Source organism: Poeciliopsis prolifica, unplaced genomic scaffold (assembly GCF_027474105.1).
Source record: "Poeciliopsis prolifica strain line A6 unplaced genomic scaffold, Auburn_PproV2 SCAFFOLD006, whole genome shotgun sequence".
Taxonomy (NCBI): domain Eukaryota; kingdom Metazoa; phylum Chordata; class Actinopteri; order Cyprinodontiformes; family Poeciliidae; genus Poeciliopsis; species Poeciliopsis prolifica.
The window spans coordinates 17,017,710-17,031,280 of NW_026562381.1; the positions used below are offsets into that span (position 1 = coordinate 17,017,710).

General features: G+C 39.8%; 1 protein-coding gene across 1 annotated transcript in view; it reads left to right on the forward strand.

The window, feature by feature from the left end:
• Window positions 1-2,792: 2,792 nt before the first annotated feature.
• The window catches only part of LOC129360392 (teneurin-3-like), a 179,510-nt gene continuing 168,731 nt past the window's right edge, over window positions 2,793-13,571 (forward strand). The window contains exon 1 of the mRNA XM_055030568.1: window positions 2,793-3,114. The gene's annotated coding sequence lies outside the window, so the exon portion shown is untranslated. The remainder of the gene's footprint in view (window positions 3,115-13,571) is intronic.

Below are 13,571 nucleotides of genomic sequence, written 5' to 3' on the forward strand. Positions count from 1 at the left end.
GTCTGTGATCTTCCATTGGTATTGTTAGTCTTTCTCTCTTCTGCCTCCCTCAGAACCAAAACGACTCAGCCTCAAAATGCCTTTCTAGTGGGATTAGCAGACTGTTGCTTTAGTAATTACTGAAACTCTGCTTTCTGTGCAGTATCCGCTAAATGCTATCATTTGAAGCCCATCAGCTAGAGTCCCGTATGTTTTTGTCTGAGCCGACTTGTTGTGAGGCCAGGGCAGCGAATGGCTGGGAGGCTTGTGGATTTATCTCTGCAGCTGAAGCTCATCAAGATGAAATTTTCACACTTTACAAAGTGCAGGAGAACTTCAAGTCTGTCTGCATTATCATCAACCGAGGCCCATTAGGGCATTGGAGTGGCCTCCTCTCATGCTGTTAAATGCTCCTGTGAGAAACAAGGAGGAAAAATCTAGACATGAAGAAGCATCTGAATTCAGTTCAGTTTATTAAATACTTTTATTGATATAATACATTCAAATACAGATCTCACTGAACAAAGGGTTTTATACTGTTTTTAGGAAAACTAACAATAAATAAAAAAGCAATAAAAAACTACTATTACTAATTATACAAAATGGCAAAGTAACCCTTTGATTCCAGTTTTTGATACAATACACTTTATCAAATTAATTCCTTACTCAGAAATCTGCTGTATTGAACAATGTGTTACTGAATATGATTATTTTATCTCTACAAATGTAGCAAAAAATACTTCTGGGAATGGTGAAAGTGATAAAAGCTGATTTAGCCACGTGATTTATAATCCATATAACTGTTTTATCATTGGTTATGATTATTACAAAAGCAACTTTCTTGAATATGATACTCATTGTGGTTCAAAAAAGGAGAAACCTAAGTAATTACTTTTTTGCTTTCTTTCGTTTAAAGCAATGATTTTTATAAACAGTTACAGTTTTATCAATTCAAGATTTTCTAAAAAGTGTGTCATGTCTGATCCTTTCTAAGGTTTGCAATGTCAGATTTCAGCCTGGAACGAAAGGCAGGGATGGAAAGAATCCATTTAACATCAAGGAATGTGTTTCCTTAGAAGTGGACCAGCAACTGAAAAGATTCTGTCTTCTTTGAGTTTGAAACATCGTCTACGGGCAGGTTGACGTTTATCCGTTGATCTGGGAGCTCTTGAAGGTGGATGAAAATGACTGGAATCAGCTGTATGGAGGGACTTGCCCATGATCAACAGAAGCTCAAAATGAACTGAGAAATAACTGGGGAGTCGAAGCAAAGCGGCTCAGGATGGAGGGATGAGCTCAGGACACAGCAGGATTTTGGACAAGCTGCAGACATGATAATTAAGATGGTGGCAGACTTATTTATATTAATTCAGTTTAAAGTAATAAAAGCATCAATGACTATATCTAAACTATGTTAAAAACATGAAAGTTTTGTAATAATGCCTCATTTGTGGCAGATATTTTTCTGTTAAATCTGTGGAATGTGTCTGAATGTCTGTTCAGCAACAAAACAATTCAAAGTTTGTTACCGGATATTTTTTGTTTCCGTTTTAATCGCTCTGTGTGTAATTAATCTATAGAATGTGTTTTGCATAGTGAAATAAATGAATGTTTCAAAACTGTTCCAATTTATTAAATATGACTGAGTGCATCTTAAGGCATAAGTTTATTTTATTTTCATTTTGGTTTTTTTCACCTTTATTTTCTCCTTGAATTAATTTAACTTGTTATAAATTCTAATATTTTGTTCATTTGTTTTAATTATTCTTTTTGTTCAGTAACAGCTGTTTTTGAAATACTTTTAAAATAATATTTGTTTGATTGTAGCAAGCATGTGGCGACACTGAAAATAAAAACTCCAAAAGAGCACAGAAGAAAACAAGGCACTGGACCAGGACAACTTTCTATGTTAAAGATTTGAAAGCACCCAGAGTCCATGACAGCAGTGGCTTCAGGTTCTTCACTTTTGGTGGTTTTGATTGACGGAGTTAAATTGCATATCTTGTTCTGTATCCGTTGACCAGCTGGTCGATGCGCTACAGATGGTGGATGGACTGAAACAATATGAATCGAGCTTCTCCCAGAAGCAACATTTCAATTTGAACAGTGAGGCTCAGGCTTCCTTGTTGATTTAACAGTTTAATTAACAGCTTGGGTAACCTTTAGCTGCTCATGTTTGCTGCTAAGAAATAACATTTATTTACATCAGTCTGGCTTTGCCCTTGTTTGACTGAAGGTAAGGAACTGCAGGTTTTATCCAATTAAAAAGCTGGGAGTCCTTACAGGTACACTGTAAGCTTAATAAACAGCTTCTCTAAACAAAAGGAGGAGAGGATGCTGAGGGAGAGCAGCCAGGTGGCCTGATCACAGTTAATTCACATCTGCTGTTTGATTTTTAGGTTTTTTTTTCATTGAAGTTATTGCATCAAATGGATATTCGGGTTGAGACGTCCTGTTAGTTTTCTCTTAATGAAACTCCTCCTGTTGTTTACAGGTGCCACCGTTTGCTTGTTGCTCACAGGCTGGAGGTCAGAGTTGACCCTCCTCAGTATTTACGGCCTGTTCCGGTGCTGATAGGCAGAGAACAGGCTGAGGCTGAGGACGGGATGCGCAGCTTCCCAGCTGACAAGTGCATATCGGACAAAAGCGCAGCGGAGCGGGTGGCGAGCATCCGCATCCGCATCCTTACCGAGTGAGGAAAGGAATTTTCTTTCTATCCTTTTTTCTCCCCTCTAAATTTCCTGCACAGCTGCTTGGCGACAGGAAATGTATATCCGTGTTATATCCTGAGGCGGGGGGGGCTGGAACTACTGCCTGAGCTGATTCGCCGGGAGGACTGGGAAGATTTCGGAGCAGAAACACGTTTCTGTCGGCGCTGGCCGCTCGAGCTCTGCGCTCCGTCGCCACAACGTCCACAGCGTTGGACACAAGTCTGTTGCTCCGAGACGTGCGCATCGGTTTCCGCGTCTGCAGCCGGACTGAGAGGTGCTTTGTTTTGTGCAGAAGACAGAAGAATAAACTCGTTGCCAAATTGCACACGCGGTTTATTGTGCGCGCTGCTGCCTGCAAGTTGGGAGCGAAGCGCGCCGCTGGAAGTTTATGCGCCTCGGACAGACCCGCAGCAGCTCCTCACAGGTCGGTGCTCCCTTATTGTTCTATTTAACACTATTCTACAAATCCAAACAACGATAAATAAATAAAAAATATCAATATAGTTGTGCTGTAAACATGCCGGATTTGCTCTTCTGTAATATTCCGTATCCTTTGACAAGAGGCAGCGCCGCAACCTGCTGGGATCCCTGTCCCATTTTCCATCTCCACGCTGATCGATATGAATGAGACTTATGTTCTTTGGTATTTTTACATTTATTTTATCTTTTTTTTTAAAGCTGCGGAAGTCATCCTGTTTTAATGAGAACAAGATATTTCCCGGTCAGCTTCGGTTTGGGGTTTGCTTTGCAATATGAAGTTTAATAATAAAACGCGCAGTTTGTAAGCCTCTTTGATTTAGAAGCAGCGTCAAATTTTCAGATTTTAAAGATTGAGTGGGAATATTAAAAAATGAAAACACATAACAAATGGCCATTTGATGTTTGTATCATAATTAAATCACCAATAAAGATGAATGAGATCAACCTTCATCCTATTCTTACTTTTAAACCTGGGCTGACCCATTTAAAAAAAAAAGAAAAAAAGAACTAAACTTATTGTGGTTAGAAAAATCAATCAGTTTCATACATGATTCAACTTAACTTCTCAGTTCACTCTCAATTAAGAGGCATTTGACTTTTACACTCATCAGTCCACAGTTTGGGCTTTCAGCTTTAAGATCTGGAGAGAAATCTAACATGAGCCGTCTGTTCAGGTTCTGCAAGAAACCTTCAGATCCAAAGACACTCAGGTCCGCGATGAACCTAATCGGTGAGCCAAGCTCGGCCACGTCTCCCGTATAAGAAACGACTATGATCTTTTCTCTCAACTTAATGATTTTTATTGAAATTGCACAAGATACTTAAGATTTCTGGTCACTCCCCTTTATCTTGTGGTTTTAAACATTGAATGGTGCTCAGACTGCCGACCATGGAGAAAAACGTTGATCTGATTGAACTCTGACATGGATCAGGCTGAACACAATCTCCAAACACTTGCATCTGAGTCCACATGATAGCCCAGGAGGACAAGTATATCTGTTCAGCTAAATTGATTTATGGCTTTTTGTCCCCAGTGTGGTTGAGGAACTAAAGCAGTTGAGCCCACTTTGTGTTTTATGCTCCATGTCTGACAACGACTGGAATCGTAAACTAATGCAGAGCTTCACTACTTGGGGCGTGTGTAGTGAATTATGTTCGCTGAAAGGTTTGTTGCCCCTCCATTCACGCCAACCTCCCTGCAAATCATGACATGTACTTCTCCAAGGATGAAAAAATAAGTTTAGGAAGATGTGGCAAGTGTTTTATGAGAACCAATAAACTCCCAGAGACAACAATCTGTCTCTTCTGGCATCCTGCAGGGGCACGACAGTCGCATCTCCTGTACGGAGGCACTGATCATAACTGGAACTGGCCTCCCTGTACAGCAACCAGGCAGCTACGACTCTTTTCCTGCTGCCAGAGTATACTGATAAATGACACATGTTGTGTTGACACATTCAGAAACACACATGGATTCATGAGGAAGCCAGTTGCTCCATGTCCATCAACACATTTAGCACAGCTGTAGAGAAAACGTGCTGGAGTTCACTATTTATGGAGAGCGCCATAGACTGGCAGATGGCTACGCATCGAGCACTGAGACATTTTCTGCTGTGACCTCTTATTGAGGCTTTAATCTAATTCCTCAGCTTTTAACGTCACTGCCTTGCAGTCAACTAATTGAAGCAGGTGACTTCATTTTCTTAGGAGAATTCAGCAAAATTCTGTGGACTATTCTCTAATTCATGCTTTGAATTTAAATTGTATACTTAATTCAGAAACGTTAGAAGAACTGTATATACAACATTGTTTATTTCTTAGATAATTTCCTTTATTCATTATTCCTGTGGAGAATGTAATATTCTGTCTGATGATGCCAATTTGAATCCTGGCTTCACGCAGTTTTTTTTTTTTTTTGTATTTTATTTTATAGAAAAAACAGTCAGGACTCGTCCTGCTAACACCTGAGTGATGTGGAAGAACAGTCTGTGCTCAGACCTGCACATACAGTAGCTGACTTTTTTTTTTTTTACTTGCGGGTGCTGAGAATGGCACAAGATGACCTCTGGGATTAAAACATTTGATATGCTAAACATCGTCGCCGAGTCGCCTGTTTCAACAAATCGGAGCAAACATGTGAAGGTTAATGCAGCCGGACAAACTACCACCAGTTCCTCAGGCTCGACGGAGCGCTTCCACTTCATATTTACTTTACATTATTGCTGCCCTCTGATCTGTTACTATTAACATAAATCCTGTCTTGCTATTGTATGTTGTACTCTCTTTCACCTGCTTTTTCTTTCTCTTAATGCACTTTCCATTCTCTCCCATAAGAGCAGAGCGGCATCATGATGAATAGTGGAAAAGGGCATGTATAACACGGCATAGTGCATTCTTTGGGTCGATTGGAGTTTAACATACCCGGGTTTAACATAACCGACCCATCAAACTGTAGACTGTCGTTTCCTGCTCGGAAGCCCAGCAGTCAGAGGATTACTTGAATTTAGCACAGTGATGGCCCACCTGCAACAAAGTTTATCCTGTTTAGAAAGCATCATGAAAGGAAAAGGTGGTGTGTGGGATTTGTGCAAGTTGCCAAATTATTGCTGAAAGTCACCCTTGGATTTGGAAGGGAGCGGATTGTGTGCTCTTGAAATGTGCTTAGAGAAGGGATATTTAGTGACAGCACTTGATGCATTACCATGCTCCTTAACTACATTGTATTGCTGCACGAGGAAAGCAGAAAACACCATAAAAAACATGGCATATGCTTTATGCACAACCGCTTGTGTATAACATATTTATTTCTTACCCAATTCATAAATATGTTGATAGATTCACTACAGAGAAGCTTGAGACAGCTAAGAATATAAATGTGGATTTTTATTCACATAAAGATGAATGTTCCACGTCGACTCGATACATCAGAAATTGGGCTCTGATTGAACAGGACGGATGAGTGTTCTCAAGGCAATGGCTATTGTGGCTGTCTGATGGCTGTTGTTCAATGCCGAGCGTGATTTATTGCTTTGTTCATAACATAAACTGATCCTGCATCTTATCACACACATGCGTGCAGGCGTGTTGGTGGTGATGCCGTGCGTAGGCGTTTGTAGACTCAACAACTAAAGTGGTAATTGTTTGGGATGATGCGGGAGCCATTCTGCAGCTGGATTGCTTAAAATCAAGAAAAGCAGATATTCAAGCATGACAGCTCTGTTTTTGGGAGGGTTGATTGGGGTCTTTGTGGCCAAAGCATGCTGGGATTAAAGCCACCTGTCACCAACCACAGGATACCGTCCTGCTGGTCCAGTTCTGGATGTAGCGCCACCTCACACTGTTGTAGCCTACAGATTACCATTTATGGCTCAGCGGGCTCCAGTGGGCTTTCTGGGTCAGGACCAGGCAGAAAGATTGGACAGTGGGCTTGACTTTGAAACAGAAAACCTCTCCCTGCATGTTCCAGGCTGAGGCTTGGTGAGGAGAGCCAAAAAGAAATGCGCTTACTTGTGTCATAGGGAGAATAAAATAGAATTTCTTCGTGTTCTCTGTTTGTGAAAATTGCCCAGAGCAGTGTGTAAGTTCAGCCTTTGTGAATATAAGTGGAATTATATATGAAATCACAAACTGTTCTACATTTTAAAGGTGCCAGGGGTCACTGTGACTGGTTGTCGAGAAATGGCAAAAATATTCAAAATAGTTTCTTTTTATTTATGCTTTTCTTCCATCTGCAGTTCACTTTTGTTTGTTTTACATAATTTCTGCATCACATTGGTGCTTCTGCATGTTCACAAAGCAGCAAAAAGGGATAGCTACAGCCTGCCAAAGGCCTCAGGTCTGGTCTTTTGTGACCCCTGGACAGCCCGGTGGGAAGCTGGGCGGGAGCAGAGCTTGTCAATGAAGCCGCTTGATGGCCTCAATAATTCAGTCGACACGGCCTCTGTGATGCTGAAAGCCTGATGTCTGATCGGTGACGAAGGGCGATGATGAGTAGGAGCGTGTGAAGCCAGTCAGAAACACATTCTCTGTGGCTTTTTTTATTTTCTCAGAAGGGTGAAGAGAAAGAAAATATGGAATATCAGTCGACTGAAGAGTGTAAAAGCTGGAGCCTCGCAGACAGTGTAATAGTATACAGGTCAGCAATCTTTGACTTCCAGAGGCATACGATGTGTATTCAGGAGTCGCTCTTTGGCCAATCGTTGCTGGTCAGACTTTCTAAGTTTTTCCCCTGAAAGTTGAGAAACCTCTACAATGCAATGAGTTTTCAGATTGATGTTTCTTTTATAAGGCCTGCAGTGTGTTTCTGTATTCTCCGAGTGTGCCATCATGACCTACATACTCCTAAAATGCTGACAAGGAAATAATAAAACCATCTAGATTCTTTTTGTATTGTTTATGCGGCACAATTGCTTAAAGGAAAAAAAAAGTCACTCGATATGAGTTTTCATTCTGTGTCTGCAGTGTGCACCTGCTCTAATTTCATTCCACCGAAGAGAGTATATTGATTTATTTTGGACCATTTATGTGAATTTGTATTTTTAGCAGTACATCAGCGTCTTTATTTGGTAAGATTTTATGGTTTCCCGTAGTTATAGCAGCGCTGGAGTATTGCATTCCCATTGCAGTAGTCTTGACTGAAGTTTTCCTCCAGTCTGTTGTCTGCAACTGTTATGATTGCTGTGTATATTCCATCTGCCCCTGCATTTTCTAGAGAAGGAAGGGTTAGTTTGCGGTACAATCATGTGCGATGCATTTGAATGACACCCGGTGTCAGCACTTTGGAATAGCTCTCCGTATTTGAATTTTTATCTGCTCGCCAGGTTCGTATGCTCACAGCATTTCTAATGTAACTCCTGTCCTGATCTTCAGCTTGTGTCTCACTGCTCTTTTAATAGGATCCAGCAGAAGATGTCCAGATTACACACAAGCTCCAGAGATATTTGATTGAGAATTTTGCGATTAAAAATGCACTATTCCTTGAATAAATAATATTCAATAAATGATTCCCTTCAATCAGTCAAATCAATTCTCCTTTGTTTACCAGATTTATTGTGCACATAAATGCTTTCATTCTTGCACTGCCTCTTCGTGGCACTGAGATTGCTCTTCCCGTCATCACATTGTAGGCGCGGTGTTACTACAATTTAATTTATTTCCGTAACAATGGGTCGATCATGGATTTTGTCTGCAAATTGCCACAGGTCTGCGCAGCTGAATTTGTTTTACACAGTGTGGAGCCGTTTCTTTCTGAGTAAGCATTACCTGGCAATTTGTTGATACTGTCTTGCAGGATTCTCAATAAAGCCAATCCACATGAACTGCATTACTTCCTCAGATCCCATATGTGAAGCAGGCATTGCGTTTGCGCTAATATCACAAAGTGATATTAGCGCAATGTGGCCCAATGAATTAAGACAGGCCCAATGAATTAAGACAGTCTAGCGTAATTGGCTGTGTGACATGCAAGGAAGCACCTATTTTGATAAGAGCTGGGTTCAATATCTGTGGCGTTCATAAACACAGCTGCCTGTATGTATGAATTCACTGAATAACCTGTTATTATCATTTGGGATCTCGCCACTGTAAAAGAAACATTAAAAAAGCTCCTTTTTTATTCCACTTGTCCACACATAACAATTACATTTCAAAAACTGAATTTGACTGTGCTTGCGTATCATTTATTTCTTTTTTCTTCTTCCTACTAAAAGATTCAGTGAATGCAGAACTCATATGAGTTGCTGGTGAAGAGTTATTTGGGGGATTTGTAAACATCCCAGCTCAGCTTATTGTGCTGCTTATTATGTTATCTTAGGACTGGCACATACAATTTTTTTTTATTATTTAATTCACACACAACAATGCGGAGCAATAAAATAGTGAGGATTTGATGTTGACCGCTATGGTTTAGCTGGGAGGGACAAGACAGGAGCAGAAAAACAGAATGATGTGGGTTCAGCTCAGCTTTTTTTATCATTTGTTTTTCACTCTCACTGTGGTGTTGTTTATCTTTTAAATGTGCTGCATCTATGAGGGCTAAAGCTTCGAGTCCCAGAAGCATGGAATAATCTGAAGTGACTGAATCAGAGATTTGCATCACTTTACTCCAGTTGTGAATAGTCTCCATCTTACTCAGAGACAGGAAATCCAACACAGAGCAGGATTTCATCATCGCTCATGAGTGTAGTAAGCTCATCCCTCCAAACATTTGCAGAGGAATTTGGAGCCAGCAAAATGTATTTCTGGGTTTTTGTTTTAGTCTAACCATTTTTTAAACTTATCTAACATGTTGCACATTGCATTGTTGGAATTGGACTCTTCCAGCTGTGCCCCCCTAGTAGAATAAAACTGGAAAAAATGCATCACCATATCCAGAAAAAAAAAAAAGAAAAAAAATCTGATTGCAGCAACAAAAGAAAAACATCTAAGATATAACAAAGTAATTTATTTGAATGATTTGAAAATCATATTGACAACAACCATTTGAGATGCAGTGCTTATTTTGAGTAAAGATCTTTTTATCTTTTTTTATCATCTTTTTATGTTTTTTTTAAAAACCAGTCCAATCTAAAGTTAGAACGTTAACATCCATAATTCTACAAAAATAAATGTAGACACACCCTTACTGGTAGATATTTTTTATCATTTATCATTACCTGCTTTGTCTATCAAACCAGGTACCAGACGTTCTTGGCTGGCATGAATTGACAAATGTTGGGTACAAAACCATGTATTAAACATTTTTTTAAATGTGGGACAACAATCATTCTGTGTAGTCAGACAAATGATCATTGTTCTGTTTTTAATTAGCATGCAAAAACAAAACAAATGTTTTTTTTTTTCTTTTCTGTTGGTTTGATCCACGTCTTTATCAGATTTGAAACCAAAAATTTATTAATCTCTTCAGTATGCAGACAAGTAAGGAACTAAATCCAACAATTCTGTGTTTCTCAGAATAAAGGAAACATGGAATGACAGAAACTTGACTATGTGATATTACAGACCTGTGATCCGTCTGTTAACCGACACACACACACACACACCCCCCCCCCCCACACACACACACACACACACACACACACACACATACACACACACACACAGGTGTTATAGTATTAAGCTTTCTACCATAGAAACAGCATCCCAGTGAGTGTTTTGTTTTCAGCTACATCTATAGCTGTTAGCTCTTTAAACAAGTTTATCTGAGCCACCTTTGGTCAGTGGAGCAGAAAATGCCAAAAGCTAATTCATTGGGGAGCAGAGTATGTCTTGTCTCAACCCTTTAAGCAACTGAGGTACTAAAGTTTTGGTCACAGCGGGTGACCACTTTAATAATGCAAACCATAATATTGCATCATTAATTGTTAGGGGTTGCCTGTATTCTTCAGAGAGATTTTTGTACCTTTCTGTGATGTTTATGGGGGATAGAAGTTATTCAGTAACAGCTCAGAAACAGCTGGATTTTCACTGATTGCTTTGTTGCTGCTGGATCCTTTTTGTTTTCTTATGTCTGGTACCACATTTTTTGACGACCAAACACACTTTTACTTCTGTGTGAATTTGCAGTTTACAAAATGTTATTGTTCTTCTTAGTTTTAAAGCTGCAGTGGGTCACTTTTCTTTTAAAAAATATATTTTCTACATTTTTTTAAACTGTCACTATTCCTGACAGTTTGAGACACATAATCCAAAAGAATTAAAAATCAAGCTCTTCTCCCTGTGGTCCTACAGCCATCTGCAAAAATTACACCAGAAACAACCAATTAGAGCCAGGAGAAGTGTTGAAGCTTTTGCTTATGTTTATGTATGTCCTTGCACTCAGGAGATACGTAAACGTCCAGTTTATGTATGTCCAGCTCCTACAGCTCCTACAAAACTGTAGGAGCTGCAACTTCTACAGCTTTGTAGAAACTGCAGCTCCTTTGTAGGCTACAAAGTGAAAGCTTCGACTAGTTAGCAGAATAGATAAATAGTTTTCCTGTAAGTTGTTTGTCTGTTATTAGCACAGCTGCAGCTCATCTACAACCATGACTGATGATGGTAAACCCCTCCTCCTGGCTCTGATTGGTTGTTTTGGACCAACCTGTTTCACAGATTATCTCTCTCATGTTATACTGTCAGGACACAGTGAAAGTTTTAAGAAATGTAAAAAAAACAAAAAACAAAAAATCATTTCCATCAATGTTTCCAATTCAGTTATCCAGTATTTATAAGAATATATTAAAAAGAAAATACTAAATATGTTGTAGCTTCATGGAAAGTCAGTTAGTATTTAAACTAGTTACTTGAAATACCAAAAGAAATGTGTTTCTAATTTGAGACAGCAGTTCAGAAATTTATCTTGCATTCTGGGATGTTGGCATTGAACCTCCATAAAGAAGGGAAACAATGTGGTTCAGATGGCGTCCAGGATTCACAGAGTCTGGGAATCATCCTGCAGACAAACTCTCCTCTGTCTCCAGAATCACTGGTGTCAGGGGGAAACAGGCAGCATCTGATGGAACACTGCCTTGGTTCTCCCTCACTCCTTCTCCAAGTGCCGAAAGGCACAGAAAAAGGGACTGAAGATAAACTGAAAGAGAAGAGGGAGAGAGCAGCGTCAAGGAGGAAAGAGAGAGAGAGCGAGAGCGAGACTCGACAAGATGAATTATGCAAAGCTGTCAGAGGCGGCTATTGTTGGAGGTGCTGGCTGTGTTAAAGCGAGCTAGCCCTGATCTCCACAAGCTCCATCAACCACTCTCCCCACTCCCCGTGGCTGAGAGCTGTCTGATCTGTGCTCCAGCAAATAGCCAGCAACACGATGCGGGGGGTGAGGGGCAACGGCCGGGCCACTTGGTGGCAGGTGAATTGTCTTGGAGGGACACACCAGTGCGGACAAGTACACTCTTTATTACCATTATTTACAGAGGTCAGACACAGGAAGATCTGAGCTGATATGTAAAGCCGCCCTGTGGAAATACAATTACCGGGCAAAAAGCCCGGTGAATAGTTGCAATTTCAGCAGTCCCGTCAGCAGTGACGACTCGGGTTTTGTAAAATGCTTTGTGTGCTAAAGTAACAAGCATAAGCCAGCTGGATATCAGCTGCTACACTTATTATTTTACCCTCATCAGATTGTATCAGACAAAATGATAAAAATTGTCTATTTTTGGATCAAAACTCTGGCTTCAATTAGTAAACATTTATTTAGATCCTACTCCCTAAACATATTTTTCTGTTGTGGGTAATCTTACCACAGATATTCCATTAGGTTTTTAAGGTTTTGTTGGCTCTCGTGGCCGTCATTTGAAAGTAGTTCAACAGGAAAGAAGGCAATGAGAGAAGGGAAAGACATGCGGCAAATGTCGCCAGGCCGGGAATTGAACCTGTAACTATTACCACAAGGACAAAGGCCTCCATATATGGGTTGTGATTTGCCCCTGCGCCACCACAGCACCCCAACATTACTTTTCTAAGCTGAGGTTGCTAGAGCTTAGTATCATGAAGGGTGCAGAAGGATTTAGCTTGGAAAGTTATAATGCTTCGTAAGCACTAAAAACAGTTCAGACACAAATCAAGAGATGCACCGATCAGGCTTTTCTAGACCGATTTCTGGTCCTCTTTAAGGTCAGATCTGCTAATCCCCAGACTGACTGATTATCTCTATTTATGCATAGACACATATTTTCCTAACCTTTATCTGATCCTTATTTAGCTTATACACCAAACGCGGTAGGATACATCAGCTTTGAATCATTTAGTAGGGGTGAGGACCATTTACTTAATTTCTCAGACCTGCCAATCAAAAAATCCACTACTGGCTGATTGGTGCATCTTTAAATGTATCAATAGGAGCCGTGTGTGGGCGTGTTTGCTTATCATCAATCATCATCGAACATGGGACCGCCTCGCGGGAGAATAATGCAAAAGCTTTTTTTTAAAAATGTCCTTAAAAATTGTCACACATAATATATCTTTACTTTTAATTCCTCATTTTTACAGGAATTAAAAACAAACAAAAACATTTACGTTTTCTAAACATATATTCTCTTGGTTTTAAAAGCTGAGGTAATACGTGGGATTTATCATTAAATGAATCCCAAACATTGCACACAAATCTTCTGTCAATTCACTAATTGGTTAATTAATTATTTCAGCCTTAATGAGTTGATTAATCGTAGAGCTGCTGACAAAGTTGCCCTGTGTTTTAAACACCCTTGCTTGTGTCATCAAATAATATTTTTAGAGGTTTTGATGAATAAAGCAGAGATTACCCAGGTTTCTTCAGTTTATTTTTTAGTAAACCAACATACTCTTATTCAAAATCAGCTAAAAAAAAGTGCTTGTTCTCTTTTGGTCATCCTTTTCAAATCCCAGATCGGAAGCATAAAACTCTCCTTTGGACATCTTTGATGAATAAAATAC